This window comes from Sceloporus undulatus, chromosome 4 (assembly GCF_019175285.1).
Source record: "Sceloporus undulatus isolate JIND9_A2432 ecotype Alabama chromosome 4, SceUnd_v1.1, whole genome shotgun sequence".
NCBI lineage: Eukaryota > Metazoa > Chordata > Lepidosauria > Squamata > Phrynosomatidae > Sceloporus > Sceloporus undulatus.
This window is the reverse complement of record NC_056525.1, coordinates 43,793,032-43,799,972: the sequence shown is the minus strand read 5'-3', so window position 1 is coordinate 43,799,972 and position 6,941 is coordinate 43,793,032. Positions and strand designations below refer to the sequence as shown.

The window sequence follows — 6,941 nt, the reverse complement described above, 5'->3', positions numbered from 1 at the left end:
GAGGAGTCATAAGCTCTAATATCATTAGCTGAGCGTTCCTAATCTGCTTGTTCTGGGTCTTTAGATGTTCTTAGGAAGCTGGGTGTCTGGACCTCTTTGTCCAGTCTATATCCAAGCTTCCTTAGGGATGGTGAGGCAGGCAGCACTCCTACCTTTTCATCAGCCCTAAAGTCTCTCATGTGCCTCATGTCATTGTATTTTTTATAACTGCTCATCTTGAAAGCTTTTCAGAGCTTCCACACGTCTCTCAAACTGGTCATTATCCAGTGATGTCATTAGGGTTGGTGTCACCTCAGTGCCGTAACTCATGTTGTCACCTCCTTGCAACTCCATTGAGTGGGAGCTGCCAGTAGAGGAAGGGACATCAAGGCAGTTAAAGTGATGTCAAACTACTTTTATTCTGAAGTGTGGCTACAGCCTAGTTCTACATCTGTTTATGGGGTGACAGCACCTAAGAAGATAGGGGAAGACCTTTGACTGCATGGATCACGAAAAGCTATGGGTTCCTCTTAAAGGAATGGGAGTGCCACAACATCTGGTTATCTTGGTGAGTAACCTATACTCAGGACAAGAGGCTGCTGTCAGAACAGAATGAGGAGAAACAGAATGGTTTCTAATTGGCAAAGGGGTCAGGCATGGCTGCATGCTATCACTCTATTTATTCAACCTGTATGCAGAAAATATTGTACGCACAGCAGCCTTAGGCTCAGATGCAGGAGGAGTGAAGATCAGAGGTAGGAACATTAACAACCTATGATATGCAGATGACACAATACTGCTAGCAGGAACCAACAAGACCTGGAGCAATTACTGAAGAAGGTTAAGAAGGAAAGCACCAATGCATGCTTATGCTGAACATTAGTAGAACAAAAAACAACAACCACAAGAGATCTACAAGAATTCATCCTAGATAACAAGAAAATTGAAATAGTCAAAGACTTCCCATTTCTTGCATCAAATATCAACCAGAATGGAGATTGCAGCTGAGAAATCAGAAGACGACTGGGATTAGGAAGGGAGCTATGAAAGAACTGGACAGAATCCTAAAGTGCAAAGATATAACTCTGAACACTAAAGTGAGGATCGTCCAAGCCATTGTATTCTACATCACCATGAATAGATGCAAGAGGTGGACAGTGAAAGTAGCAGATAAAAAGAAAATAAACTCATTTGAGATGCCTGCAAAAGATATCCTCCCCCTCATAACATCTTTACTAAGGACTGAAACAGCATACAGGCATCTGACTAACATCTCCAATTATCTTTGCCCCTCCTGTTTTGGTTTGTAACATCTTGCCTGATGAAAAAGCCCATGGAGCTTTGAAAGCTTGCAACAAGTACAGTACTTTGTGCATTTCAGCTGGCCAATAAAGGTATCACTGATGGATTTTTGTTTGTATTTGTTAAATGGCTAACACAGCTACCCCTGGATGTTTTCATAGGAGCCCTGGTGGCGCAGTGGTTAAATGCCTGTACTGCAGCCATTCACTCGAAACCACAAGGTTGCGAGTTCAAGACCAGCAAAAGGGCCCAAGCTGGACTCAGGCTTGCATCCTTCCGAGGAGGAAGCTAAAACGAGTACCCAGACTGTTGGAGGCAAATTAGCTTACTTGCTAATTAGCTTACTTGCTGTTCACCGCTATGATCTTTGGAATAGCGGTATATAAATAAAACAAATTATTAAATTATTATTATAATTTGAGATGTGGTGCTGGAGAAGAGTGCTGAGGATACCATGGATAGCCAAAAAGACAAACAAATGAGTCCTTGATCAATCCTGAACTCTCCCTGGAAACCAAGAGGATCAAATTGAGGCTGTTTTAGTTTGGCCACATCATGAGAAGGCATGGCTCCTCAAGAAAGGCGATGATGATGATGATGATGATGATGATGGGGAAAGTGGAGGGCAGTAGAAAGAAAGGAAAACCACAGGCCAGATGGATGGACTCAGGGTGACCAGAGGTCAAGGCCACAAAGGAGGACAAGGCACTGCAAAATAGAGGACAGGGCATCAGAAAAGTTAAAAACACTAATATAAAATGTGAACTCATGCATTTTAGGTCCAAAACACACTGCAGAAATACTGTAATCCAGTTTGAGACCGCTTTACGTGCTCCAGCTCAATGCTAAGGAATCCTGGGAACTGTAGTTTATTGTGGCACCAAAGCACTCTCTCTCTCTCTCTCTGACAGAGAAGGCTAAATGTCTCACAAAACTACAATTCCCAGAATTCCCTAGCACTGAGCCAAGGCAGTTAAAGTAGTCTCAAACTGGATCATTTCTGCAGTTTGGTCCTTAGTCCAACTCAAAATGGAAGACATTTTGGAAACTCTTCCTGGGCAAAAAAAGGTTATTTTAAGTTTCCTTTATGTCCAGCAGCAAGGCTGCCTCTACGCTTTCCTCCTTGGCTCCAGAAATAATGTGCGACCGCTTTAACTGCCCTGGCTCAGTGCTAGGGAATCCTGGGAATTGTAGTTTTGTGAGACATGTAGCCTTTTCTGTCAGACAGCTCTGATGCCAGAATAAACTGCATTTCCCATGATTCCCTAGCACTGAGTTGAAGAAGCGGCCTCGTTTCTGCGGTGCGTTTTGGACCGTTATCTTCTCTCCCGTTGCTAAGCAACCGGGGGAAGACCAAACCTAAGGCTCTCACAGCATCCATTTCTATCTTCCCGCGGCCATTCGCCGGCCCCGCCTCCGATCTAGCCTCCCATCCAATAGGAAGCAGACAATAAGCTCAGCGGGTTATTTTACTGGCTGAGTGCTTCTGACGTAAAATCCAGTGTCTCCTGGGTAATGTAGTAATTTGAAACGGCTGCCTCGGTTTCGAGGGCCTTGTAAGAACTACATCCCCCACAAGGGACCGGGGCGGAGGCAGCCCTGATACCAGGGCCTAGCGAGGTCCTGTCTCAAAGGTGAGGAGGGATGGCAGAGAGGCTGCTGCTCTCCTCACTGACAGCGCCAAGGGATGGAGGAGGAGGAGGCGGCGGCGGCGGCAGAGCTGCTTCGGGCCCCGAGGGCTGTCCCTAGCGGCCCTGGAAGAAGGGGGTTCTCCTGGTGCTCCTGCCCCTGAGGAAGCTACAGGGAGAGAAACAGGCAGCCGCCTCCCTCTCTCTTCGGGCGCCTCTGGGGGGCTCCTGGGAGTCCCTCAGAACAGTATCCCGAACTCAGGGTAAGGCTGAAGGCACACTTGGGCCGCGTGTTTTAAGCTGGCTTTTTACTGATGAAGAATTAACAGTAATAGTAATAATAATAATAAGAGAGAGAGAGAGAGAGAGAGAGATCTTGTAGCCCCTTTGAGGCTCACTGAAAGAAAGAAGGTGGCAGCAGGAGCATTCCTAAACTTCAGTCTACTTCCTCAGATGCATTTGGTGGAGTGGAAGCCAGGCCCAGACTATATATATATATATATATATATATATATGCCATTGGTATGTGAAGATGTCAATACAAATTCAAAATCTTTTGCGTATGAAAATGAAGTTGCAGATCAAGTTTTAAATATGGTTGTTAGTGCACAAAGACATAGGAAAAGAAAGCTCATGCTGCCAATTTATTTCTTTCAGTCTTAAAGTATACAGAACTTCCAAAACATGACAAAAACAGCAACAGCAGCCCTTAACTACAGGGCCAAGGCTATGTATCGGACAGACAATTTATTTGCAGCAGAGTTATGAAACTGGTCCTCAGCAAGAGTCAGAGAGTTTATCATTCTTGTCCCATCCTTATAGTGAAAAGATTTTCATAGGATGTTGTGCTTAATCCCGTCAGTGTCCCATCATTAAACTGCAGGGCGTTTAGAGGACACCCGCCTTGAAGCTAGCTGGAAAGCGCACCCAAGTCACACTATGGGGAGAAAAGCCGGACTAAAAAGGAGCTGGATTTGCCCACTTCTTCCCGGAAAGTGTATGTATAAATGCACAGATACCAGGGCAGCTCTAAAGGGGCACTCTTTCCAAGCACTCACCCTAATTGAGTATATAAATGCCCTGTCGCAGGAGCACATTTCGTAGACTCATAGGGTTGGAAGAGACCACAAGGGCCATCCAGTCCAATCCCATTCTGCCATGCAGGCACTCTCAATCAAAGCATACCCAACAGATGGCCATCCAGCCTCCGTTTAAAGACCTCCAAGGAAGGAGACTCCACCACACTCTGAGGGAGTGTGTTCAATCATCAAACAGCTCTTACTGTCGAGATGTTCCGGAATCTCTCTTCCTATAGCTTGCATCCACTGTTCTATGTTCTGGTCTCTGGAGCAGCAGAAAACAAGCTTGCTCCATCCTCAGTGTGACATCCCTTCAAATATTTAAAAGGGACAGAGCTGCTGTACCCAAATGGTGAGGGTGGCAATGCCCAAAAGAGAAAGCACAACACCTCTTATGGAGATGAGTACAACATACAAAAAACAGATAGTCAAAAACGGGGCATGGGGTGAAGGGGGATGAAGGGGGGCATGATTGATCTGCATCATGGGCATACCTCTGCACCGATGCTCTGTCCTAATGAAGCGCTGCACATGCAAATGTGTGCAGGTTCAGAGGGATGGCCATCCAGCGGTTCACTCCTGCACACATTTGCAGGGATAGTGGCTTGAAGCCGCACCGTGTGGTCATGAGATGCGCACTCCAGCTGCCTTGGGAGCCGGCGGTGCAGTTGGTGGAGTTTCAGTGCGGCCTCAGAAAAGGCAGCTTTAAGCCACTTTTTCCTGCCCATCTGTTTCTCCCCATAGTCCATAAAGATCATCCAGTCTTCTTGAAACGTGTTGGTCCTTTTGTGACCAGTGCAAAACCTTGTCACAGCATACAATTTCTCCATCAATCACATACCACAAATTCTAACCTACCATTTTTCAACTAAGAGGTCACCGACTTGACTCCCAACATTTGGCTATTTCTGATCTGGCAGCAGTAAGGAGAAAAATAATCAGTTTTCTATGTTTAAAGTTAGAATTGTCTTTAACAAATATAGAAAGCAAAATTAAAATTGGACAAAAACGTAAGGTTTGAGCAATGATACATGAAATTTGATACAGGACCGCATCCCAGAATTTTCTCACTTTAGGGCATTCAGTCCACATGTGCATATAAGAGCCTCTAGATTTACAACCCCTCCAGCAATCCGGAGAAAGCCTTTTAACCATTTTAGACAGTGTAACAGGTGTGAGATACCATCTATGAATGGTTTTTAGAGTATTTTCTTTCACCACCGCTGAATGGGATTTCTATAGGTGTGAAGACCAAACATGAGCTCCAGAGTTGAACTCCAATGCTCAAACCACTATGCTGGCTCTCATTTTATTATGTACTCAACCATATTTTCTGATGAACTTATTTTTGTTAAAAAGGCCTTGTTGGCTTACAATATACTTCTAGAACTCTGAGTGAGACAAATGCTTAGAATTGTACTTTACATTGACTGAATCTATACTGAATGTATTCCTTTCATTTTACTTGTCTGGCAGATCTTTTGCAGTAGTTGCAGGGGGTCTGACTTCTTCTCCTGTTTCCTTATCTGTTGGAGTTCCCCAGGGCTCTGTTCTGGGTCCCCTTCTGTTTTCTCTCTACACACTGTCCTTAGGAAAACTCATCAGCTCTTTTTGGTTGTCCCCTACCATCGGTATGCCGATGACACCCAGCTGTATCTTTCTGCCCTGACCTTCTCCAAGCGTGAACAGCAAGTCTCATCTTGCCTACAGCGGTCTCACAGTGGATGCGCCATCGGCGTTTGAAGCTCAACATGTCCAAGACAGAGCTTCTTGTCTTTCCTCCTAACCCCCAACCTTCAACACCCTTTTCTGTCTCTGTGGACAACATTTGCATCCAACCAGTCCAGCAAGCCCGCAGTCTTGGTTTATCTTTGACTCTTCTCTGTCATGTATCCTCAGATCCAGACCACAGCCAAGGCTTGTAGATTCTTTTTGTAACAATATTGCCAAAATCCGACCATATCTCTCCGCCTCTACTCTGCCAAGATCCTGGTCCATGCCCTAGTGATCTCACGACTTGATATACTGTAATGTCCTCCGTGCTGGGCTTTCTTTTTCTCACACCTCCCGTCCTTTAATCTCTGTCCAGCATTCAGCTGCACGCATTATCACTTCCACCCACCGCTCTGACCACATCTCTCCTGTGTTGGCATCCACTTCACTGGCTTCCCTCTCCCTTTCCCCGCATTCAGTATAAGCTCCTGCTGTCGACATTCAAAGCCCTCCATGGACTGGCCCTCCTTACTTATCAGACCTTCTTTTCTCCTCACCTTCCCACCAGGGCCCATCCGTTCTGGTAGTCAAGGGTTCCTGCTCAGCCCAGGATTTCCTCTGCCCAATCCGGATTCGACCCTTTTCACTTGCTGCCCCTCACTCCTGGAACCTTCTTCCTCCACAAGCAAGAGCCATCACTTCATTAACCAGCTTCAAAACGGAGTTGAAAACCCATCCTATTCAGAGAAGCCTTCCCAGGCATCATAATTGTCGCTTACTATCTGATGTTCTGTTTGTTGGCTGTTTATCGATCCATTTCCTGTATTGCTATGTACTGTATATGCATTATCCTACGTAAAGTATGTATTTTCCCGGGATAATGATTAACCTTCCTTTTTGAAGCCAAGCCCTCCCTTCAGTCCATCTGCCTTGGTCCAGGCCTCGAGGTTGAGAGGAACGCTGGACCCTTACCCTTTCCCGTCACCACTCCCTTCTCCTTCTGTGTTATGTCTTTTAGAGATTGTAAGCCTGAGGCAGGATTGCATGTACAGCCGCTGTTGTAAATTTACAGCACTTCATAAATAAAGGATAATAAATAATAATAATAATAATAATAATAATTTGTCAACTGTGCTGAAATGTAGGAAAACCCCTTTCAACATTTACATTGTTTTCTCGAGCAGGCCATTGCCTAACACATTTGCTGTCCTTTTTCCCCTATGGAAACCAAGGTGCACTG

At 45.4% G+C, this 6,941-nt stretch overlaps 1 protein-coding gene across 3 annotated transcripts in view; it reads left to right on the top strand.

Annotated features, from left to right (window-relative positions):
* The first annotated feature begins 2,905 nt into the window (after nt 1-2,905).
* Nucleotides 2,906-6,941, top strand: part of CEP250 (centrosomal protein 250) — a 59,704-nt gene continuing 55,668 nt past the window's right edge. For all 3 annotated transcript variants that reach the window (XM_042465623.1, XM_042465622.1, XM_042465621.1), the window contains exon 1: nt 2,906-3,172. The gene's annotated coding sequence lies outside the window, so the exon portion shown is untranslated. The remainder of the gene's footprint in view (nt 3,173-6,941) is intronic.